This window comes from Epinephelus fuscoguttatus, linkage group LG12 (assembly GCF_011397635.1).
Source record: "Epinephelus fuscoguttatus linkage group LG12, E.fuscoguttatus.final_Chr_v1".
NCBI classification, from domain to species: Eukaryota; Metazoa; Chordata; class Actinopteri; order Perciformes; family Serranidae; genus Epinephelus; species Epinephelus fuscoguttatus.
The window spans coordinates 8,742,294-8,769,291 of NC_064763.1; the positions used below are offsets into that span (position 1 = coordinate 8,742,294).

A 26,998-nucleotide genomic window follows, 5' to 3' on the forward strand; every position below is an offset into this window, starting at 1 on the left:
TTGATTTAAGGGGCAAATGGCAGCCCTACATGATAATGGGTACATTTATGTCTGCACTAATAGCCATGCATACTAATTAAGACATTAATCAAGAGGTTGCAGTTGTCTTATTTACACTTTTCTATCTATGTCAACAGAAGAACTGTGAGAATAACCTGGTTAAAATGCTCTGATATCAGCTGTTCTATTCTTTTCTTAAAGGGATAGTTTGAATGTTTTGAAGTGGGGTTGTATGAGGTAGTTATCCATAGTCAGTGTATTACCTACAGTAACTAACAGCAGGCATGCCTCCAGTTTGGAGAAGCAGCCAGGAGTACTGACACAGAAGCTGAGCAGTGTACTGCTGCAAGAGGTGTCAACAATAAAATGTATTTTAGCCACTTAAAAAAAGTCCCACCTAAAACAATCAACATCAGTTTAAGACTACGCTACGCGAGTATTTTCACCACTTTATCTTTCTGTCAGACAGTGATACCCGACAGGGAACTAAAGCCATCACATTGCTTTCTTCAAAGCTAGATTCCATTGAGAAAAACAGTGATTTAACGTCGCTGAACACAGAAGTTGCTGGTCTACTGCTGCCTCGATCATGTGTATGTAATACACTGGCTATGGTTAAGTACCTCATACAACTCCACTTCAAAAAATCTGAACTATCCCTTTAAATGTGTTCTTGTGTCAAAAGGGATACGAGGTGGGGGTGTGGGGGATTTGGAGTATGTGTTTACAGGGATGACAAAAAGATGAGTGGTAACTAAAGTTCAACATTTTTATGTGATTTTTGGCTAACACCGTGAATAATGAGGTTTCTATCGAGATTTCTTGTGAGGAAATACACTCGAAGAAACAACAAAAAAAAAAAACAAACAAAAAAAAACATTAAAAAAAAGATAGAAAATGGCCTGACATTTCTCAGTATTTCCTCTCTATGTAAACTGCTCCCAGTCTAATCAAACGTACCCCTGCTGGGTGAAATCATGTTAATTTGAATTGTGTGTATGCTTAATTGAACTATTACTGCAATCTCTGCTGTCACACTAACAAGCATGTCCTTGCATTGTTCCTATCATGTAATCAAAACAAGTCCAGCCAGTTATGTTCTCTAAATTACATCTGAAATGTGATTGTTTTGGGATGTTTTCATTTCATCTTTTGCATAAAAAAAGACCATTAGTATCCACTTACAAAACATGTTGCAATAAGGTATTTTGTTACCCATTATCCCCCCAATCCTCAGTGGCCAGTGCAATATGCTTTGAGGAGCACCCTGAGAGTGAGTGGCTGAGAGACACACGTCAGCCACACCTGTTTGATTCTTACATAAGATCATGTGAGTACAAAGATATACTAGGCTGGAAAAGGCACACATGGGTGACACCGTACAGCACATTTACACAATAATACCCAGAGTGTGCAGTCAGTGGGGGGGGATAGAGAAGAGCAGCTGCAGTCTGGATACTGCACCAGTGTGGGCAGATAAGGGCTGTGCTGGAGAAGTGTGAGATTTAAGATGAAGTGGCATGAATTGCAACAGAAAGGTGGGAACATACAGTATATATTAGGGACACTGAGCGATATGTAGATGGAATGAGACAAAAAGACTGCAGTGCAGCTTTGGATGTATCTGTTAAGGTTCTTGGATGATGACAGAGGTGGGAATGAAGTTTAAAGGGAGATAGCTGGACGAGTAAAACTAAAGGAACGATAATCTGAGTTGAGAAAAATTTGAAGCTACACAATTGGAGCACACGACTCACCCTGATCATGTAGCTAAGGTATGCATATAAAATATATTAGCAAGACTGAAGTCTGTTATGGAGAGATTTGTTTTTTTCTATTCTCTGTTTACTTGGTAATAGTTACTTTCAGCTACAGCCCTTTTTTGATAGAAGAGGATGGATTGGACTTTCTTTAGATCTGGCTAGCAAGGGAGTTGTGCAGGAGTATTCGCTATATTTAGGGTTTTGAACTTGCCTGGTCATTTATTGAATAGTGACAAATGGGAGCTGGAGCATCACCATTTCAAAAAGGACAGTTCACCCCCCAAGTCAAAAACAAACATTTTTCCTCTTACCTGTAATGCTGTTTATAAGTCTAGATTGTTTTGCTGTGAGTTGCCAAGTGTTGGAGATATTGGCTGTAGAGATGTCTGCCTTCTCTCTAATATAATGGAACTAGATGGCACTCAGTTTGTGGTGCTGAAAGTGCTTAAAACTGTATTTGGAAAAACTCAACAGCAATGCCCCTTTTCACAAATCATGGCCTGGTTACTCAAGATATTCCATAGACCTTGTTGTGAGCAGTTTCATGTAGGAACTATTTTCTCTCTACCAAACTACACCCGCAAATGTATCATCGCACAGAAGGAAGCGTGCAACTACTCATGGACAAGAGGCTTGTGCTCATGAAAGCGAGAGATGTGAACATGAATGGTGTCCTCCTTGGCTGAGCTGTAACATTAGCTAGCTCAGTGGTGCTCAGTGAGCTAGCAGTAGATAAACACTTCCATCTACACAGGGATAAGGCTGGCAGGTGTAGTTCAGTAGGAAGAAAATAGTTCTCACATGAAACTGCTTACAACAAGGTCTGTGGATTATCTTGAGTAACCAGGCCATGGCATTTTTTTTTGGTGCTTAGAGCATGACAAGCTGAGTGTTGATTTTGGAGTGAACTGTTCCTTAAAGTCAAGGCATTTTTTTTTTTTGTATTTTTGGAATGTGAATTATGTATATTTAATTTAATGCTCACATACTTAATTTACCTGGATATTGCTGTAATAATGAACACCAGTACTGTGCAAACACTAACCCTAACCCTAACACTAACCCCTAACCCTAACCCTGAAAAAAAGTGAACTGCATTCCTAATAAGCATATTTAATTAATCTAGATATAGTATATTAAGATATGGCAATCATATCTCAAATTGGTGTTCCATGCAATAAACTGTCTTTTACTGGTGTTCACTACAACATCGACAAAAACATCACTCCTTATTTTATAAGTTTATTACATTTGGCTAAGAATAATAATACAATTTCACTGAAATTAATCACAAGCAATCTTCTGAAATTATCTTCCAACTCACACAAACAACCTTTCTGCTATTTGAGAACCATCACCTTGGCAACAGTAATGATTATAGCAGCCATCACCTTGGCTCCTATAATCATTACCCTATTCAAACCATTGCCAACAAACCCCTTCATAATGCAGGGCAGGTTTGTGCTGTACAGTACTGCATATCACACTATACTGAATAATGAGTACTTACATCAGAGATGATGTTTGTTGTGTTGTGAAGAATGAAGTACAGATGAATAATTTGAGAGAGGTCATATGTTTTATAATGTATAATATAAAATACTGAATAGTGAATTATGGATGGACAATGTATCCAATATATTCAGTATAGTCAAATGTCCCCTTAGGTGCGATATGGTAGATGATCATAACATCATTAGGGGCTATTTCCTGCAAATGTTGGTAATGCAGAACAGACTACTATCCTTTGAAAAATATGCCAAAAAACAACGCTATTAGCAGTACTTGAATTTGTTCCATCACTTAAAGCACCACACAGTGCAGACCACTACAGTCAAGCCAGCCTCCATAATGTTTTGCAGTACATGTATAGGCATTATGGTAAGAGTGTTTAAGAACTGCCTTATAAATAAAAGCGACCCTCCATAAAAACGTGAATAGCGATCTCACATTAGTGAAAGTTAAACTTAATAATAAAGAATACACTTCCAAAGTCCAGTCTGACTTCAAAATAACATTACACCACCTCAGAGTGTCACTCAGATAATATCGGGACAGTATGATGTAGAATTTACAACTAAAGCCCTCTAAAATCTCATATAGGAGCTGTGTTTCCTCCAAATTCAGCAAGACAGTTTCTGTCATTTTAGGTAGATCCCATCACACTAATGTATGTTTAAGCATTTTTCAAGCACATTTTTCTCGATAAGTTTGGTTATTGGTTATCGGTATTATTGGTTAATACTTATTTGATGCTATACAAAGGGCATCTGACTTCATGATTGACAGCTGTATGTCTCAGTCGGGAACTTGATAATGCAGAGATTGCTACAGCACAGACTCTGGCCCCAGAAGACATCATCAGTGCAAGATGGCAGCGCCTGCATCCAGAGTATTTTGGCTTCATTTTTGTACAGTGGGATGAATTGAAGAAAGAATTGTTACTTAAGAAAAATATGAAAATACCATATACTGCAACATATCATAAAAAATATCGAGATGTTACCACTGAATATAAGCATAGTTTATATAAGTGTTTGTCCAAATATAATGTAATTACAAGAAGATCATTTGCAAAATGATGAATAAAATAGGAAAATCCCATTCACATTATTACATCAGTTTCAGGGGTTGGTACCACTGCACATCTGGAAGGATTTTACATGTTGTGTTTTCCATATATGTAGACAGATTTTCAGAGTTTATTTATGTTATGTTCTAAAAATAAAAGTCCATTGTGTCGTGTTTTAGGGCCACCTGACAGTCTACAACACTTATTTATCTTTACTAAGTATCATCATACTATTGATGTATTTGGTCAGATATAATAATATCTGTTTTGTCACGATTGCCCAGTCCTTCCTCGGGAAAGACTCCACACTAGAACATTGCATATATCACAAACTTGATCCAATAATGAAATCCCTCCATGTAAAGTCTGACTGCTGTTCTACAGAGAGACAGTTAAGAGGTACAATGAAAGAGCTCCACTGAGTTGAAAGAATTGTAAGGGGAAGTAGAATGTTGAACGTGATTAATTTTAGCCTTTGGACTGCAGATGCTCTGAGTTATTTCTGATATGATTACACTAATATCTCCTTTTTCCTGATTTATTGCTCTTTGTTCCTTAAGTGTTTGGCATCCGTTTGGTTTCCATGCTTTTGTTTGTTTAGTTTTTGTCCTTCACTGCTGCTAAAACCCAGCTCCCTGACTGCTGTGGTAATGCACTGTAGTCCAGCTGCGTTCTGAGTATCCAAACAAATTAATAATTTAAATGTTTTCAGAAGGGCTGGGATAACCTGCATAGTGTTTCAGCTCTTTGGCAACACACCACCATTTTTCTCTGAAAATAAACCAGAGGAGCTCTATATGTGTAAATGCAGCTACTCCCACAATGTCAACAGGGGATCCCAAGAATAACAAATTAACATTTTTGTTGTGCTTGTTCAAAAAAGGGAAAGAGGCCATAGTTTGACATCCCTGACATTTTGATGAACTTTGGGAAAAAAACAAGGAAACTGTGATGTTTTAAACACAATTGTTTAGAGGCTTAGGATTTAGGGGTACACTGATCTGATTAGCAACATCCAATCCCTCCAGGATTTTGCGGGCTGTATTTGGAATTGTTGCAGCCTGAAATGCCTGATTGCACGGCAGCTTTTCTAAAAAAATTGCTCTGCATGTTGCAGGTTTTTGGGCGATTTTTTTGCAGTAGACCTACATTATGGAGCCAAGTGAAAATTGCAAAAACAGCTGCAATGCTGTCTCGTATTTGTAGCCTATTATTACGAGCATTCAGTGTTTTCCACAGAAATAGAAGCTATTTGTGATGGTAGGTGGGATGGGTGGAGGCAGCAACAACCGACTATCTGCCTTTCAGACAGTGCTGAAGAACCATCTCTATGAGCCGCTATCCTCCCATTCTCTGCCCTGTTAGCACAAGCTGACACATCAGCAGCAACTAACGTCCTACACCGAGCTTTTGAACAGTCTCAGCAATGTCGCACTGACGCAGAAACAGCTCAGCTCTGTCGTTAAACCCATCAATAACCATTGGGTAATGTTAGATGTGTGATGCTAACAGTTAGCCTGGTCATGGTGTGACTCTGTCCCAGGCGTGGAGCTCACACTCCCACAGACATAGTCTCATGATATAAACAGAGAGAGAGCAAGGCAGAGGGACGCTCTGGATTAATATCTGCCGCTAAAGATTCTGTTTGCTATTGCAAACGGAGCATCCCACTGCTTTCCTAAACAGGAAACGCCATGTTTCTGTCACCATGGTCAGTGCTAACAGTAATCATTCATTAAAACTGCATCTATGAAATTCAATTTTTGGCAGTGGATCAGTTCAAGATAATGCAGGTAGTAAGGGAGCATGGCTGTTGACAAATCAGCCAGGACTGAAATCTTAAAGGGGCTCCATGTGAACACCAGCCTGTCCTCATTCCCAATTCACCAAATAACACTGCTATGTCAGTGATTTTGGCCTCAGACAGTGACACAAAAAAGACACCTCTCACAGTGGTATGATACGCTGCCATGCAGTGTTATAAACTGATATTGCTCAGCTGCGTATCGCAAAAGGTGCGTCAGTTTACACCACCAATAAGAATATATGAAAGTACCTAGAGGGCAGGATGGCAGTCTAGACAGTATGGATGATGGTATGAAAGGAACACCAACAACAGATGCAGGAAGACACCTAGTGTGTGATATATAGACGTGAACATCCACTGACAAAATGGCAGCATTTGATGAGTGGGGATGCGAATGTGTTGTGAAAGTGTATGAGTTGTCTGTACACAGTTTTCAACATGGATGTGGCTGAGCTGGCAGCTAGCAGCTAACAGTGCTAATTCCATAAACAGCATTAAACAATGGCAACAGTGCTAATAGAGTTAACAGTATTAGCCAGGGGGGGATCCAGAGGGTGGGTCTTACACTTCCATGATGATGCCGTCCTGATATCAGAGGTAACCGCTGTAAGAGCACAGTGCAAAGTGGTGGTAATAAGCTAGCCAGTGAGAAACACACATGCAAAAACATGCAAGCACAGCCAGACCAACTCATTACAAAAAACAACAGAGATGCTCAGATGACAACACACACAGAGGTACCTTACTACATGTAAATAGCAAATAGAGGTTTGCTGCTATATTAATGCACTGGATGTCCTAATTGCATGGTCTTTTCCTGTTCTTAACTACAGTAAACACTGTGTGCTGATATTGTAGGAATTTTTTTAACATGCTGACATTGGATTAAAAAAAAAAACAAAAAAAAAAACCACGTCCCTGAAGAGTTTTGCACGATCGTCAAATATTGATGCTTCTGACCTCGGTCCCTATTTGCAATTTACTTTCCTTTACATCTTCAGGAAATTATCATACTGTTTGTTTGCATCCATAATTTCTGAAAACGTGCAAGTATTAATGGCAAAAGAGGTTGGGGCATCTGTGATACTATTTGGGATGCATTACATACTGTAGATCACGTGTTATCACACTCTGGCATAAATCAATGGATACACAAGGCAAATCAATATGATAATCGTTTGTCTACAACCATAATAAAGGCCCTTTTGACCTCATATAGGAGGAGACATTGTATAGACCAGATAAGGAAGGAGATGTTGCTGGTAATTGGGAATCTAAATGCCTTGGCCTTGGCCACCCTGATAAAATAGCCACTACAGGATTTTCAAGATTTTTGGGGAGCACTACTATCTAGATACACACCATAGGGGGAGCCTTGCAGATTTTGAAATAGAGCATCAATCATAAATGGAAACCTAAAGACATTTGTATGCTATATGTGTTGGAGATAGCAGGTGCATTACGACTGACCACAGACAATCATAATAATGGGTAATTCAATCATCTACAAGTCATGCAGCTGGTCCTAGAGCTACACACTGCTCATCTGTTCCAGAAGGGGAAAAACAGACTGGCTTCTTTTTCTAGCCAGAAGACTTCAGCAACACATCCTGGAGCATAAGCCTGCTTTATTGTCTCACACTGGGGGAATTTTGACTTGGGATCATCATTCATTTGAGTAAATATGTACAGTTTACTTTGCCATGCTATTTAAGCTGCCACAACACAAAACGACTGCTGAAATTTAAACGTTGCTTTAAGAGGACTGTCACGTTCAGTGGAAAGTGTACCTTGACAGATGAGCTGGCTGCAGTGATGATGCATAAGTTAGCTTAAGTAGAGCACTGAGACTCAGTGTATGTGATGTATTCTGCCGAAATGATTTGTATGCCCAAAGTGTTGAGAGGTTTCCTGTACTCCAAGGTACTGCTCTAAGGTCAGCTGCATAAAAGATGCGGGATATAATTTAGGTTTCAGTGCAAGTACTGACTTTTAAAATGGACAAGTCATTCCAAAACATACAAGACTCAGTAGCTTGCTAAATTTTGATTAAATGTATGATTTCTTCGTAATAGTGTTTGCATGATATTTGATTTTTTCCCCTGTTCTTTAATTCAATGAGCTGTAAATTGTCTGTTGGACAGTATAAATACAATGTGCTGGGTAAAATATTTCTCGAAAAAAATGGATGGCAGCATGCTATTTGCACCAATTGTCTATATAAGCTGACACTGAAACCTCAAAGTAAAATTAGACATAATGCAGCCACATTAAGCCTGACAACTGAATAAAAAGAGGCCAAAATACAATACTAAAGGAAGATGGAAGGATTCTTAATAAATAGCCAGAATTTTAATTGCTGCACAGTTGTGTTCAGAACATGGACTCCTGTTCTACTGTTGATGAACGTAGCATCATGTTGGTTCAGGTCAGGCCCTGGGTTCCTGCATGCCATCAGATGATCAGTATCAGCTGACTCTTAACAATCACCTATCAGATTAAAACTAGGTAATTAGGGGTCTTTATAATCTGACAGGTTTACAGTCTCCCTCCTGTGATTATTCATGTCACTGCTTCAGCTACAGGTCATACGCCACACGGACTCACCCATGCTGCTTAGATTCATCTGTTGAGCACAGTCAAATGCAGAGCATTTTCCACCAAGTGCATCTGGACATCTATTTGCAATAAATCACCCTGAATCCTTTGATGTAAGTGTCTGACTGAACTGCCTGATATTTTTAAGAGCACTGCACAGACTGGTGGTCCTAGTAGTCCACAGTGCAAACCCTTGGTTACATACTCAACTTAACTACTGCTGATTTTGATTCACACCAAGTTCAAGTGATTCAACAGACTGATGGATATAAATATAGCTTGAGAACACTGTGAAGTTTATTACTATACAATAATGAGTAAAGGTGCTCGGAGCTACCAGCCACTGATTGTTATCAACCCATATTCATCTTAAATAGTTTGAGTCGTGATCTTTACAAAGGCCAATCAGAAGAGCAAATCAGATGGTGCAAAACATGAGATTTCTCTACATATACGAATGTGTGTGTGTGTGTGTGTGTGTGTGTGTGTGTGTGTCTCTGTGAGAGAGAGATAGAGAGAAAGAAAGCGCATGTTTGTTTTTAACATGAGTGTTGGTTATATGCTGTTGTGTGTGTTTGTTTATCCTGTAAATGAGGACAGTTTACTAGTATACATGTTTTTTTTTTGTTCTAACTTGTGTGTTGGGCAAATTAACTTTTTATGCTACTTTATTTTTATTCCACAGGGAGGCTACATTTGTTAAGCTCTAAGTTCTCTGGTTTAAGTTTTGTCTGTAAGAGAGCGTGGAACATGTTGCACATGTTGCCTGCCAATAAATAAACAGATGTCAATTAATGATACGTACTCATCTATTATTTAAGCACTTATTATACAGTGTTGCTAAGAATAGTTACACAAACTTAAAAAAAGCTACATGATAAATAGAAAGCTTCACATAGACCCTGTGATCGGTATCAGCCAATACTGCCTCCAGCGATCGCTGATCAGCCCCAAGAATCTTGGTCGGAGCAACCTCATTTCTAAATACAGCAGGCACAACAAAAATCCAATAAAGATTTTACACTGTATTCAAGCAAAAGCCATTATTCATGAGTAAACAGCCCAGCACAGGGAAAATGAAAAGAGGCTCTCAGAATTATTGTGACAGCGTGTTGGTGGTTAACTTGCTGGCTACAGCAGTTTACCAAGTAAGCCAGTGAGTGTAGTCCCTGTCACCAAGCTTCTACAGGCACACAAAGATGCACAGATGAATTACGCTCTACCCCTTCCTGGTTTGATCAGGCCTTCAGTCTACATTTAATGTGGCACTAGTGCATAAGGGAGCAAGAGGTGCCTGTAGTTTAAGGACATCTGTCTGGTCAGTGTAACCCCCTAACCTGTTGGTGGCTCCTCCCCAGTTGGCTGGCTGGCTATACATGCTATACCAAAAAAAGACTCCCGGCCCCCACCATTTCCAAAACAATTCACTTTGTCACCATTAGGTCTGAAAATCAGATTTTCTGAAGAAAACTGATTTTTTTTTTCATTCATTTTTTTTTTATTCTATTGTAGTAACCCGCCTTGGTCTGTCTTGTTCAACAATGCTGAAAATAATTTCTGAAATTTCATATTTTATGCAGTGCCACTACAGCACAATTCTCATGCTGCCTCCCTGATATAATAACATATAACACTTTTCATGTTGAATTCTAATTTAATGTGCAAAAAGAAATTGATTTTGTTCAATAGGTCATAGGATATACAGCCAGTTTGAAGGTTTAGGAAAAATGTCTTTTTTATCTTTAAGATGGTATGGGACCAAGTGTCCTCCCTACTGTCCAGGTAAACCAGTTTCAATTTGGCTCTGCACCTAAGTTTTATTTAGCTCCACTAACATTAAGATTTATTGCCTTCAAACTAATGGTCTTGGCCTTTTTAGAGCACATGAACCCTGCTATTTCCACAGTTTAGGAGTGGAAGGACATGGAGCTCAGTTTATTTGAATAAAGCTGACAATGATGGTCTATTCAGAAGACTATGGCGGGGACCTTGAGTCATCAGAACTTTTGACATCTACAAGATATAAGGTATGAACCACTGACCTTCTGATTTGAAACTGTTAACAAACCAACAATCGTTCATACGCTAACATCAATTTCCACACCGTGTGACATTAACTATACTCAGATCAACAGAAATTACAGGATTGAACCAGCTGATGTAATCACACATCACAGTTCACCCAGACAGTAGCCACAACACATAAAATGTCTGTTGTTCACCATTTGAGGCGAAAACCCTTGTGGGATGCCTGTTTTTTTGCACAGGGCTTCAACAGAGCAGCTACTTTGACGCTTGGTTAATTAAAGGTCAAGTACAGTACATAGTTTAATTTGGAACACCAAATATTTTAATTAAATAAAAACAACAACAGAAAAGGTTGTAATTTTTATATTAAAATGCGTTTTGCATCACTTTGTGGTGTTGCCTTTTGCAGTGATGTGTCAAAGCTTGCTGTTGATATTTTTTCCTGTTTAATATCTCATTTTCTACACAATGATGTGCCTTTTATTACTGTCCACTAACCATGTCTGTTGGAAGCCTTAAAATAACCTACTGGTGCACTGTTTCCACTAAAAACTGGTCTATAAAGAGCTGCCTGTGGTTCTCAGGGTGATTTCTCTACTTTGGACAACATGGTGTAATTCTGTCATTACATACTGTGACTGTAATCAGCTGCGAGTGATTGGTGAAAATGAACGAATGAATCTTTGTGAAAGACTCTTTTGAGTGTCTGGTAGTACCAGGCCAGCCTGTCTAACATCTGAGTGCCCATAAATTGCCAACTTTTCCCACTTGCTGTTAATAACAGTGCAGCAACAGCACCGAATGAATGAGGGAGGACTGATTAAATTAGACTTGAGTTGAGACTTTCACCAGCCAAGGCCATGGTGCATTCACATGCTCCTCAGATGGTTGTTCTTCTGGCTTCAATGTGTTCATGAGCTTTAAGTAGTAATGTGGAAACAACATGGTCATTACTACGATGATATGTTGTATTTTATTGCTCACAGCGCTTTAAACAATAAATTGCTAAGGAAGAGCAAAGGAAACGGATCAGGTGAGCCATGAAATATAATTGGGAACTCATTTTTCAGTTTATTATGACACCACATGAATGCAGCACAAGGCTGCTGACGTATGTGGGACGCCTGCTCCTTGTCTCTAAAAGTATGACAAATCGTAGGTCAGTGACATTTCTGTAACATTGTACTGAGCTTATAGCCTCCCTACATATGAATGCAATAAAATGAGTATTTCATCTTAATTAATGTAAACTTGCAGTGCATTGAAAAGAAGTTGTGTGGGGCAGCACTAGTGGTCAAATGTGCAGGTAATATGAGTGTCATGGAGAAACTAACACCAGATTTTGCAAAAATGTATCAAAACTCGAAAGGTTCAAGCGGTTCAATACATTCTCGTGTGTCAGCTTGAAGGAACAGATACTGTGAAAAGAATCAGTCCCCACACCAGTAAAATTTGCAGCCTGTCTTGGCACCTTTCTGCTGGAATGGAACAAGATTAAAAAAAACAAAAAAAACCCAAAAACATTAATAGACCATAAAATACCCACCATTTTCCAATGTTAGGTAGTATTTGAAAATCTCTTTCAGGCCCCGGTGTCATTGAGAGATTTGTTGATTTTGTCCTAAAACGTCTGTGGATTATGTTGTCTAACATCCTACTCCCAAGCAATGATGCCTTTTGATTTATGTTGATAATGACTGAGAAAATTCAGAGAATCAGTGACTACACCACACACCCTCTCTGTTTTTGTCTTCAATGAATGTACGTCAATCTTCACTCATTTTTTGTCTTTAATTATGTCTTCAACTTCATATCACAGTAGCTACAATGGGTTTCCACGAGGAATTGGGTACACTGCCGAGCACCAGAGAGGAAGGAAATACTCTGGTGTTTTTTTCCACTTCACTTCTGCACTAGGGCTCGAAAGTAGGTGGGGGCATGGTTATTAACATTTCCTTTAGCACCACATCTCATTAGGCTTTAAAGTTCCTCACTGTATCCAAAGCCAATGAAACTAGCATTAGCTAACTTCATACTGCAACATTAACCGGCTATTATATTCCCATCTGAAGCTGTAGAAACTATGACATTTAATTAATAATAAATGGGCTGCCTCTCCAATACATCATATAGGCTACATTTCAAACTGCACATCTGTCCAATTCATGTCAACACTGCCCACACCTTTCTAAAGAGCACCAGCTGCTTAATGTGTGTGCTGTGTCATAAGCAAGGTGAATTATGATCAGTATAGTTCAGTGATAAACGACCACTGCTTGAAAGACATTTCTTTTTTAAAGAGTGCATGCCGTATTTGAATGCCAGCTCAAGCTTGTGTATCACTAACATATCAGAGAACTAAGAGTTACAGCTGCTTAATGGATCATATTTGATGAATTGAACAGTGAAACTTTGCAGTTCAGGAAAGGGCACATGTACACTTTTAATGGGCTTGCGTCTCTGCTGCTAATAAAAGACATTAAATTACCAGATATTTTGATGGAGCTTGGTGTGATATTCTTTCCAGATTTTGCAAGACAAGACGGCACTTATCCGGGCTTATCTCATGGATGACTGTTATGTGATATTGTTCAAAGAAGGTTACACAAGATGGTTACCATGGCATTTGCACAGCCTTTTCTCCAGCTTTACTTTGCTCACTGATAATGGGTCAGGTCAAGCTATTCTCCTGTTTTTCTCTTCCTTAGCCGTGACGTGACATTGAGCTGGGTCATTTTAACCCCCCTATTCTTTGACTAGACATCTTCACACTGAAATTAAAATCTCTAAGCTTCCATTACAGTTGCTTCACCATTAACCCTGAATGCAGTTTCATTGAAAGATGCTGTAGCTTGGTGAGAAACTAGGCCTGTCATATGACAAGAGGATGTATGGACAGTAGCAGCTGCCATGCCTCCAAGCTGGCAGCCCAGTCTCCAGATGAAAATGTTGGCATTGTAAGTTTCGTCAAACCATGGATACATATTTGTACTTGTGTGCGTACCAACATTTCTTAAGTGATGTAGTATAGCTGAATATGTCATTGGGAGGTTGAGGGTTGAGGGGATGGTGGAAGGTGTGACACCTGCAGTAGGTAAGACTTACACAGACCAGTGTTCAAGACCGACAAGCAACAAAACCAGTTGTTCCTTAGCATGTCATCACTGTGTTTCCAGCTGGGACTGTGCCATGAAAAGTGGTTGTTTTTTACTGAGGCATTGCTAGGTCTCTAGCTGGGATAGTCCAACAAAAAGTGGTTGTTTGTTATTGAGACATCCCTGCATTTCCAGCCAGGATAGCAGCATGAAAAGTGTGTGTTTTTTACGAGACATCACTGTGTTTCCAGCTGGCATAGTGCCACTAAAAGCAGTTGTTTTTTACTAAGATATTGCTGCGTTTCCAGCCGGGATAGTGCCATGAAAAGCATTTGGTTTTTTTTACTGAGACATTGCTGGGTTTCTAGCTGGGATAGCGCCACAAAAAGTGGTTATTATTTAACGAGACATTGCTGTGGGACTGTGTCACCAAAACTGGGTATTTTAAGTCAATACCTAATCTTTTACCATGACAAAGGTTTTTGTGCCTAAACCTAACCGCACTTGAACCACAGTGTGGTTGAAACGTAAAGGAAGATAAAGTTTAAACGTATTCACAACAAAATAATGTGCATATGTAACATTTATGTGGTTTGCAAAAACATACAATGGCAATATTTATTCTGCAGATTGGGCTGAAGCTGGTCAAATATTTGTATGTGCTGAATTTTCATGCTGTTTGGGGCTTCAGCTTCGTCATAACTGCACAAATTAAAAAAAGAAAAAAAGTCACACCTGATGTCCCATGTTAATGTGTCTTTTTCTGTGCTAAACTATATATGTGCGGCTTTCTGTCCAATGTCCAAACTTTCAGTCCAACAGACATTTCAGATTTTGAACAATGTTCTTGATACATATCTGAGAACTCAGGGTAGTCCCAAACTTTAAAAAAAAAAAAAAAAAAAAAAAGTGGCAAGAACAAGAGGGCTCTCCTGTGGACTTCTTGGGCTCTTGAAACACACTTTTTTTTGAGAGCACACTCCTGCAGACTCTCATTCAGGGACTGACCCACAGTTCATAGTGTTTTGACATGAAAAACAAAAATGAGAGGGGGAACCTCAGATGCAACACCAGCAAAAGATGGTATGGAAGCATGATGACAAATTGATACAATGGCATTACTATTTTATAAACAGCAATCACTATAAATTATTTAATAATGGGCCCTCAGTTTAAATACCTAACCCCTGCTCCCATACCCATCAAATTATCACTTAGATTTCCATTCCAATGTTAAACAATTTAAATGTTTAGCCATAAAGTGGACATCGCCACTGGATCACTACTACACCAAATGATCTGCTGGTTTAAAATACCACACTGACTCTACCAGTGATACCTGCAAAGAAAATCTCTCCAACCTCCTTTCTGAGTCACAGCCTGGATCTGCTGTTCTTACATTAAAATCATATGGCAAAGGTACTTTGAGTGCAACTGTGTTATATGAGAATATATAATTATAAGAGAATACATAATATTTTTGCACTTTTCAAAGTGTGAATGTGTGTGACCACTCATCTCTTAATTTTTTTTTTTCAATGCAGCCTCTTGATGTGATGGCCACTTAATGAAACTGTACAGCTTACAGTGTTTTTGGTAAGAGATGTTAATGAGGACATACACTTGGACACAGCCTTTTTTTTTTCTTTTTTTTTTTAAGATTCTCTGGTGGTAGGATATTTTGTACAGACTGAGACAGTGGTATCTACAGTACTCAAAAAATTACATTTAAAATGTAAAACCACAAAGATTAAGCAAAAATAGAGACATAAACAAGCTGAGGTAAAACATGTTGGCATAACTGGAATAAATTACAATAAAACCATAGCTGCCTTTGATAAATCAGTTTTTTCCATGCATCTTTCTGTGCAGATTATAGGACTTAAGCCCAATAAAAACACCCATTAATCATACTTTTCTTTCTACTCAGAGGGCCACACTGAAATGGAAGAAACAAATGACACATCAGGTTACCGTCTCTTACCACCCACATTTTATAAAGCGCATCCTATAGTCTTGTTAATACTGTGTGTGTAGTTAGGCTTAATCTAACAAGTAATGCAAAGACAGTTTCAGGTGCTCACAACTGTTTACTTTCTAACCTGAAGTGACATCAGTTCCCGCACGTAGGCAGTACTACAGGTAAATCATTCCCCAGGTAAACACACAGCTGCACTAACAGATTTTTCAGTGACGCCAATTATGTTCCGCCTCGTTAGTTCACGCACGGAACGTTTAACCTGGCAACAACTGCAGCCGGCTCAAACGTGATTGGTCAATATCACGCGGACTACAAATAGCCTAGCACCGGAAACCAGGGCTTTTCCGCTCTTCTTCTGGAGGCAAGATCTCCGGGGTTTGCCTCTTTTTATGTATCTGGAAAAATAATCAACTACAACCAAGTACTGGCTTTGACTCCAGTCGAAAAGATCTGTACCCACTAACTCCCATGGTCTCATTGGAAACTCAGTTGGTGTGTTTCTCTGTGGTTCTGTCTCTCTTCAGCACAGATTTCACAGTCCTCCACCAGCTGTTGCAGTTGTGTGCTCAGGCCTGGCCACCATACAGACTGCTTTGCTCTTTCTTTGGATTTCGCGATGCCCTGGTGACCTGTGTGTAGTCGTTCCAAAACGTCTTTCTAGTGATTTTGGAATCACTATGCATGTACCTTTCAACAGGAGGCCACTGTCCACAGTGAGGTCACCAGCATGCTGATGGTAAGGAGAGCATTGTCCTGATATAGTGTGTTGTCCAGGCCAGCCATGCAGGCAGTACTGTTTCACCTGTTTCAGTACACCATCATTGTCCTGATGTTCCCTGATTTGTTGCGGTCTTTGCTCTGTTGCTGGAAGACAAGACATCACTTGATGTGCATATAAATCAATCTCCTTTTCCAGACTCTTGTCACCCGTGGCTCTTTCCGGTGCTCTGGACAGCACGTCAGCAGTCACTATGTTTTTGCCTGGAACGTGTGATATGGAGAAAGAGTACCTCATCAGTCTCATTTTCAGTCTTTGCACCCATGGCGGCAGCTCATCCAGGTTCTTTGACCCCAAAAGTGGCACTAGAGGTTTGTGATCAGTTTCCACATGTAACTCCATGCCAATAAGAAAGTCTTAAAACCTCTCACATGCACAGGTTATGGCTAACGCCTATTTTTCTATTTGTGCATACCGTTGTTCCGTGGGGGTCAGTGCTCTTGAGGCGAAGGCAACAGGTTTTATTGTGCCCCCCTCTCGTCTCTGGAGCATCACTGCTCCCATTCCGTAGGAGGATGCATCAGCTGAGACTGATGTCTGTGCTTTGGGGTTATAAAGTGCCAAATTTGGTGGTTGGCTCAGCTCTTTCTTAATCCTGTCACAAGCCGTTTGTTGTGCGGCACCCCAACACCACATGTTCTTCTTACTCAGCAGCTCTCTCAGTGGCTGTGGTTTCTCTGCCAGGTGGGGGAGGTATTTTCCCAAATGGTTGACCATTCCCAAGAACCGTCTCACCCCACTCACATCCGTCGGCTGATCCATGTTGCTCACAGCCCTCACCTTCTCCGGGTCTGCTTTCACCCCTGTCCTGTTAATGATTTGATCCAGAAACTTGATGGAGGTCTTGGAGAATTCACACTTCTCCCGCTTTAATGTCACACCAGCCCGTACCAGCCGCTCCAGTACAGCCACCAGTTGTACATCATGCTGAGCCTGTGTCTCTGCATAACGCAGGATGTCGTCCATCTGACAAACTACTCCATCCAGACCCACTAGGAGCTGAGACATCCATTTTTGAAAGTGCTCTGGTGCTGAGAGATGACAAAACAAAGTATGTTGGAGCAATATCATCCAAACGGTGTAATGAACGTTGTGAGAAGAGCTGACTCCTTTGACAGCGGGATTTGCCAAAAGCCTGAGTTGGCATCAAGCTTTGAGAATATCTTGGCTCCTTCTAGTTGTCCAAGGCTGTGTTCCACTGATGGCAGCATGTGGTGCTCTCTTTTGACAGAGTTGTTTAGTTTTGTAAGGTCCACACATATGCGAACCTCTTCTCCATTTTGTTTTGGTACTGGGACCATCCCCGCGCACCAGTCTATAGGCTGTTCCACCTTGGAAATGACTCCGAGCTCCTCCATGCGGGCCAAATCTTTTTTTTACTATTGGTGGCAGGGGAAGTGGAACACGTCGGGGGGTTGACAGGGCAAAGGGCTTGGCGTCAGCTTTAAGCTCAATTTTGTACTCCCCCTCTAACCTACCTAGGCCACTGAACAGTTTTGGAAATTGTTGCTTCACAGATTCCACTGAGGCAAACGACACTGTCTCAACTCTTGCCACCAATCCCAGAGCGACACTTGCCTGACGGCTAAGCAGCCCCTGTATCACATCTGCCATTACATACACTGACTGAACTGTCGTTTTCTTAGCTGTACTCAGGTTAGCTGTAAATTTCCCCTTTACTACAAGAGGAGACATCCCTGCACCAAACAGTTTTAGCTTTGTGGGTTGCAACTGGGGTCTCTGTGTCAAGGAGTGGTACACACTGTCTGGCAGCACAGTGACATCTGCCCCTGTATCTATTTTGAGCAGGCAGTCAAGGTCAATCACTCTTACCGTGGCAATCCAAGCATCATCTGTCTCTTCCGAGGTAACCGTGCCCAGAAATGCAACGTCGCCCTCATCGGCACCATCGGCACCTGCGACGTGGATTTCACCAACTGCACCAGACCGGCACACTCTAGTATGGTGACCCTTTTGTTTGCATATATTGCAGAGTACCTCCCTGGCCAGGCACTGATTCTTGCTGTGAGAGGGTGTTTTACCACACCTGTTGCACTGTTGAATGTCATTGTCACGTTTCACGTTTTGTCCCTTAGGCGGGTGTCTCCGTTGCATGGCTTTAATTGGCTTGAACGGCTGCACACTTGCTTTAACACTGTCCACATTACAGGGATTTTCCGACTTGAAGTTGTTTTTAAGGAGGTCTTGCTGTTTTTTCACAAGCTCACTCTGGCGAATATGTGTGACAGCTTTCTCCAAAGTTAACTCCGGATCCATTTGAAGCTGCTCCGAGAGTCTTTTATCTCTGATTCCAACAACAAGTCGGTCCCGTATCATTTCGCTGTGTAACGCGCCGTAGCCGCAATGTTCTGCCAAGGCATATAATGCTGTGATGAATCCGCCTGCGGTCTCTCCCATTTCTTGCTGCCTTTAGTTAAACTTTGCACGTTTGAAAATGACATTTCTTCTCACTACAAAGTGTGCATCCAATTTGGCTTTCAAAGCATCGTACTCACTCGCCTCCTCATCTGACAGGTTCAGTGAAGTGAGCACATCCTCCGCTTCGTCTCCCATCGTATAAATTAGCGTGTTCACTTGGTTGTCATTCGGCTGTAGCTTGAGCCCCAATGCTATTCGAAACCGTTCAAAGCAAAACCACTTCAGCCATTCTTCCGGCTTTGTGAAGTCGAATTTTGGCGGCGGTGCAACCTGGAAGCGCTCTATAGCACTGGATGAGGGACGCGAACTAGCTTCCGCTAGCTTGTTAGCTTAGCCAGTACCATAGGCGCTGAGTCGGGCACGCAGCATGAGTTCTCTCCAGCAACCACGAACCGATCAGTAGTCCAGCCGTTCGCCTTCCCGGAGGAATTCTGACACCATGTCTTATTAATACTGCGTGTGTAGTTAGGCTTAATCTAACAAGTAATGCACGGACAGTTTCAGGTGCTCACAACTGTTTACTTTCTAACCGGAAGTGACATCAGTTCCCGCGCGTAGGTGGTGCTACAAGTAAATCATTCCCCAGGTAAACACACACCTGCACTAACATTACACCTATGGCTGCTTTGGTGCAAGCAACACCAGTGGCCTGCTACATACATTAAGTCTACTGTGGCATAGCAGGGCTCGGTGACGAGTGGAACAGCAAATTTTGTTATTTAAATGAAAAAATTGAATTAATCCGCACAGCACTGCAGCATCAGAGAGCAGACTAATGGGCTATTTCACCAACTGCCAAATTCATGTTCTACATATTACCCATGCATTGTTTTGAGTGCACTTCAATCCACAGCCATGCACTGAGCCATCAGCTCGCAGCTAAAAGAGATGATGCGGATGAAAATTTGACATGTCACATACCAAACTCTTTATGAGGAAGATGGACGACATGACAGCTCCCCAAAAGTGATACCAAAAGATCTTGATCATGCTCTTGGTGGCTGGCTGCTCTATAGGCAATAAACCTCGCAATGTCAGCAGATGTGACATGGACTAATCTAAAAAAATCAAAGTACACTTCAAATAAATGTTTCCCAAATATGGAATCTGTCATTTTCTGTCTTATCACGCTGATATATGTCTGCATAGTAATCAGAGGAACATGTTGGCATTGCATTTTTCTGTATTTTTGTCTTTTCTAAGTTTATCATATCACAGTAGTGTATGAGCTGACTATGTCATCAGGAGGTGAAGGGGATGGTACATAGTGTGACACCTAGGCAATAGTCCTGCCCACTGTAGACCACTGTTTGAGACTAACAAACATCAAAGGTGAGCCATCACACATTTTTTTAAAGCCCAAATATGAAGTTTATCTAAACATAACCATGTAGATTTGGTGCCTAAACCTAAATACACATCAGTCACAGCATTGTTACAAGCTTCAATATATCTGCTACAAAATAATGTACAAATGAAATGTATCTGTGGTTTGCAGAAACATACAATGCCAACATTTTTTCTGGCGATTGGCTTGTATATGTTCAAATGTTTGGTTTTAATTAGTTATTTGACTTGATGAGGTAATCAATTCAAAAGCTTTGCCCAAAATAGAATTAACCAAGAATTACAATAACCTAAAAGTTAAAACAATGCCAAGGTAAAGTGATCTGACTCTCCTTCTCAAATGCTGGGCTGTGGTCAGGGAAACAGACACAGATGTTTGACAAGGCCTCTCTGTCTTTATAAATACAGCTTTACAGCTACTGTATATAAAACAACTTGACATCAACCTTCCTCCTTCAAAAAATGTTTTTGATCCTGTTTGTATAAGAAACAATATCCCATTGAACGACTCTCCGACACTTCACCTTGCTCACCTAAACATACATCATTTACATACACACCAAACATGTTTTACTTTGAATTGTACATCTCCACTTCAGTTTGTCATTCAATCCATTAAGCCACTATTCTTTCTTTTTGCCTCCATTTGTCCTCTCTAATGTCTTTCTGGAAACCAAACAACATTGTGCTCACTATTATATCAGATCTATTGGCCCTTTACAGTAGTTTATTGGATACAGTAATCTGGAAATGGTACAACAGCCATCACAGTATTTCTTTTTAGACATTAAAAAAACCACTGGCAGGTTTAAAAGTTACATTTATAGAAACTTTTTTGGAGGTTGATTACAGTAAGTGTATGATGTCACTGCACTTCATCCTTCAGTACAGCAAAGGATCACCCTAATTTGCCACCAAATCTTCCAGGTCCACTTGCTGAGAGAATAAGTAGAGACAAAATGGATCCATTACAGAAATAGATAATCAAAGTTTGGAAGGAATACAGGTTTTAAATGTTTCTCAAGAGACAATTTTGGGATCCTGGGTAGGCCTACATGTCTGCCAAATCTGTGAACTATACACCATGTACTTCTCTCTTAAAAGTAATTGACAACATTTAAATTAAAAATGCACTCAATGAGGCAAATGTATGACATATGTGAAGCCCATGCAAGTCCTCAAAATCTTCAGCCATGTTCTGTTCTATCTGAGTAAGCGTCCAAATGCCAGTAACCAGGTTGACATGACGCAGGCTTAAGAAAGCAATCACAGCTATTCCAACAGTACATGAACAAGTGTAATACCAAATTCAGCTAAAAAAGCTACAAAATCCCTTTATTGGTTTTCTGATGGATTTTAAATGTCACTCCTCTATAGCTAGAGGCACCGAATCAGTGGAAAAAAACACATTTATTCCCTAAAAATGAAAATATACCATTTCTCATCCATGACCTGTCAGAACAGAGGTCCTGTTGTCTGCCATTAACTGAGCACTGCCCAACCACCACTGAATATTAATGGAGCCTTTCCCTGGATCATCAGAGTGTGTGCATTTAATTCACAATCCTATCTGCATCTTCTAGGGTACAGGCTTTAGTGTGTCTGTGTGAGTGCATACTGTGTGTGTGTTTCGGAGTGTGTTGTGGGTTTGTTCATGAGAGAGGACATCTTCTGAGTTCAAGGCCTGTCACACACATTGGTTGAGATTATTGCAGCACAGCAGCATGTGTGTCTAATTAAGCCGTAACACAGACATCAATAAATGGAATAAAAGCATTATCACAATCATCTATAGGACACTGCTGGAGCCCAACAGAGGAGAGCAGCCGGGCTGATTGACAGCCCATGTAGGCTGATTGTCTACATGATGAGTTGATTCCAATTAAATCACATGAATATCATCTTGTTAGCAGCAGGGTTAAAACGACACAATGCTGATGTGGAAGGCACAAAGTGGACTGATCATGTTAAGATGTGACAGCTTATCAACAGGCAAGGCCAATCGAAGGCTCCCGCTGAAAAGGAAGAAAATATGTGCTATAGCAACAAAGTGGCATGAGGATTTACATTGAAATCTCATTCCCCAATTGTGACAGTGCGTCAAGATGGATAACGTGCGCAATGTGCGAAGTCACCAAAGCGTACAGATTGCGCACACATAAAACCCATGATAGACAGAAAAAATCTCCAGTCACGTTTAGGAGGTAGCGGTGGACATATGGCTTACCTAAAAGACTCGATGCGAGCACTGGAATTATGATGATGACGATGATGATGGCCCGTCCATCTAAACACGATTCTTCTTTTCTATCCTCTGCCGGCGTGTCGATGATGTTTTAACTAGGCCATTTCTTCCCTGATCGCAATTATTTCTCAGGAGGGTAACGCGTCGCAGGCTTTCGCACATCAGTACACCTTCTCGGTGTCCGTCTTTCTCCGGCTTTTCCAAAAAAAGCACACCTCATACTGCCCCCTCCTCCTCTCATCCCTCTCTGACAACACCCTGCTCTGTTCCTTATCCACAGATATTTGACTTTTATAATGTTGAGATGCAGCAGCGAGTGTGATTCAAACAGGAGGGGGGAGAAAAAAAAAAGCGCTCACAGTAAAATAAATGCGTAACGCTATAGCATCAAGACTCTGCGCGTTGCCTCAAAAGTCAACGCAGTGATCTGTCCTCTTTTCCCCATTTGTCCATGCTGATAATAATCCACGGTATCTGCCCCGCGGCACCGCGAGGGCCTTCAAAACACCGATTGTTTTGCCTTAAAATGTGAAATAGCGCTCTAAAGACACCCCACACACAGAAAAAAAATCAGGTGTCCAATCTCTTCTTTACGCGCTTGCGTGGTGCTCTCTCTCTTGGTTTCACTTGGTTTCTGATGCTCTTCACAGAAAACACAGCCTCAGACTGAGACACAGCGCAGGGATCTTCCGTTTAGCCTTCATGCTTTTAGAATGGCACCACAAGTGCTTTAAATATTAGGATGCAGTGATATAATTTTGCAGCCCGATGTCTGCACTGAAGAGGATCCCACAGCTTCAACAGTCACTCTCCCTCTCTCTGTCTCTCTCTCAGTGCGGTTCCGTCGCCTCTCTCGCTCACAGGACACCACTTGCAATATTTCAATCTCACTGCTAGTTGTCATGACGAGGAGGTGCGACGCATAATTCAATGAACAGGCGCTCGCTCTGCTGAAATCGTCATGTGAGAGAAAACAAAACTGCATTTGAAACACAGCGATTTGCTTTGATTGTTTTTAGATGAGGATCTGCACCATGGCTGACGTCAGATTGTTTTTTTTTCTATAGTGAAATAATAATGTTTAAAGATCCAAATACTACCACCAATGATAGAATAGCCATTTATGATATATATTTCTATATACTGCATGTAAAATGTCTATTTACAAGTCCCATATTTCCCACGGATTTCCTTTAAAGTATGGCATTTAACTGTGAATATACAAGACTGTTCCTGGAAAGGAATTTGGTGATACATTTTAGGGGGGAAAACGGAGACAGTGTTCTACAGTGTAGTTACACTTTCACTTAAACCTGCATTAACTGATTTGGCCACTTGGGGGCAGCAAAAACAAGCTGTACACGCAGCACTGACATACAATCAAACAGCTGTCCATTATTTACACATTTCGCAGACATGAAGCAACATCATCATTTTGAGTTCTGTCCATCTAACTGAGGCAGTGATATATTGGGGATCCACTCTAATATTCAGATGTGTTCAAAATGTAATCATCAAACTTACCTAAACTGACAAATTGCCAGTATTACCGTAAAACTTCAATTAAACACCCAGTCCCTTTTAGTAGCCTGGTGTGGCTACACATTTTGACAAATTAACACCGTCTCAATTAGACGCCTGGTCTGGTTGCCAAGCACTACCACGATTATCCTGTGAGTTATTCATATTTCTTTAGTTCGTAAGGGTCCTCAGATCAAAAGAATCAAAAAGATTTTTCATAAAAATGAATCCAAGTTGTAGGTATTGTTTAACAGGGTAAAGTGTTGTGTTGGTATGTCTGGTGCCGTAATCCTCAAGTGACATAACTCACTCTTTCTCTGATGCCCTATCAGTCTGAATTAGATCAAATGAGTGATTCAGAATAAATATATCATCTGAAGCCTAATTTTTAGACAAGTAATAGCCACATTGGTTTATATAAACAGTTTGATTGTATTTCCTGATCTGATGCCTGTCCCATATATAGGCTTGTTAATTTCAGTGATTCAAGCAAACAATAGCCCAGGCTATTAGTTGAAACTTTACAGTATTACTACTGGTTCCACTATCATGGTGTGGTTTGTCCAAGTAGTGGTGCCTTGCCGCTGGAGAAGCCCTTGCTCGACTGTTGTGGGTAGATACCATCAATGGCTGAGTCTGAAATCTTTCCCTACTCGAGATATAGTCCACTAGTGAGTTTCCCATTTTGAAGTGCTGTCCAAATGTATAGAGGGAATTAGGCTAATAGAGTGCTACAGTAATAAGTCATTAATCCCAGAAATAAGGTAGCATTTTTGCATTTCACATTTCTTCATCATGAAGTCTATGAGTTTTTTTAATGGGTTTTTGTTTAGATGCCTGAAATAAGGTTTGTGATTAACACAAGCTGAAGAGACTTTCATGTTTTGCTCAACATAAAACACATCAGTAACCTCACTCATGATTTTTGAAGCTTTAATGTGTCCTAAAGAAGGCAGTTGCGTACAAGTGGCAACTTGAGACTACAGAACATCATCACGCTTTACAGTCTTGTTGTGGTAGGCATGTTAAGTTATGTGACCGTGGTGTAGTTCGTTTATAGCCTAACGTTAGCTTTTTACTTCTGGCGACTGCATTGGGTTTCAAAAATCATAAAAGTGGTGTTCATTTCTGAAGTATCATAAAGATTTGTTTGCCACAGAGCTTATTTTCGGCAATAATCCAAAATTTAATAGAAAAATTCTCATTGGCTTTTGATGAGGGAACCAGGGCAGCGCTAACTTTCGCATTGGCCTACAGAAACACATCATCCCTGAAGCATTCTATAAAGAGTCTCTTTGCCATGTAGTCATTTCAATAAATTGGTAATTGATATTTTTGTAATGCGTTTCATTGCTTTATGTTGTGTTCAGACCAAAGGCTATGTGAATTTTCAAGTCGGGTTACTCACACGGGTTTGAATGCTACAATATTTTGTGTTGACTCACTTCATATGCATGTTTACCTCATGTCATACATTTGTGAAATTGCTGAATCAATGTCTGAACTTCCACCAGTACATCCTCAGCATCATACTTCCCCAGAGGATCTCAATTCTGATTGGTTATTATGGCACGAATTGGTTGCTGAAGTTCAGGTCTTTCAACTCTCGCAAATAAGCATATGATGTGAAATTGCGCTACTCGCTTCATTCATGCAGCTTAATTTGCATATTTTGCGTCATTTGCGTTGCGTCCATCCAGTCTTTTGGTTATCTTCTTGCAATATTTTGTTCAATTCCTTTATAGGACATTAGTTAGCTAGCATACATTTAATTTACATTACAGCTAGCATAATTTAATCCACTGTAAATAAACCAATATTGATTCTAGCAGAATTCCAATTTATTGCTTTAAACTTAACAAAATCAATGTTAGTTTGATTGGACTGTGACCATGGTAACCCTGATGGAAAATGGTGGGAGCTCAGGGGTCTTGCTCACCACAGAGGGGAACATGGAGCTTGAGATCCACAGGCAGATTGGTGTGACGTCTACAGTGATGCAGGCATTATCGAACCGTGGTAGTGAAGGGGGGAAGCTGTGTGTGAAGGTGACACTCTCAATTTACCAGTCATCGATCCACTTTCCAACATTGCAGCAATCACCTATGGTCATGAGTGAGGTGATGAAACTGAGGATGTGTGTGGCCAAAACTGGCTCCTTTCACAGTGTCACTGACTCGTGGGAACAATGTGAAGAGCTCAGGCATACAGGAAGAGCTCAGAGCCAATGTGGCTTTGTGCCGAATGAAGCCTGTGGAGGTGGTTCAGCCATCTGATGGGGTTGCCCCCAGGACACCTCTCTGGATGTCCTCCGGGCATGTCCAACTGTGAGGTGAGCCGGGGCAGACCGAGAGCATGCTAGAGGGATGAAATCTCCCATTTGGCGTGGGAATGCCTCAGGATGTCCCAGTAAGCAGAGGATGTGGCTGGGGAGAAGGACACCCGCTTCCCATACAACTCAAAAAACAACGTACAGCAGAAAATGGATGGATGGATGGATGGATGGATAAATGGATACCAGAGTTTACTATGATTTTTATAGTTATTGATTGATTGAACCTAAAGTACAAAGCACTGTTTTTCTGCTCTGTAAAGCTGTAATTCAGTGTCAGATTTACCATCAAATTTCTCATAAAATTACATACAAAATATCAGATGGTCAAATAATGTCAAAAGGAAGACAGACTTATCAAAAAGAGAGTGTGAAAGAAAATCTGATAGTAAACAAAATAAAACGTGTCAGTATTGGAAAAGCATTTTAAAGATGGAAAAAAAATGTTGCTAATAGTTAAGTCTCCTGCTAACTGGAGCTTAACACTCTCTG

The 26,998-nt window shown here is 40.6% G+C and overlaps 1 protein-coding gene across 1 annotated transcript in view; it reads right to left on the bottom strand.

The window, feature by feature from the left end:
* Nucleotides 1-23,513, bottom strand: part of nlgn2b (neuroligin 2b) — a 101,511-nt gene extending 77,998 nt beyond the window's left edge. Inside the window, exon 1 of the mRNA XM_049592222.1 lies at nt 22,636-23,513. The gene's annotated coding sequence lies outside the window, so the exon portion shown is untranslated. The remainder of the gene's footprint in view (nt 1-22,635) is intronic.
* Between the last annotated feature and the right edge of the window lie 3,485 nt (nt 23,514-26,998).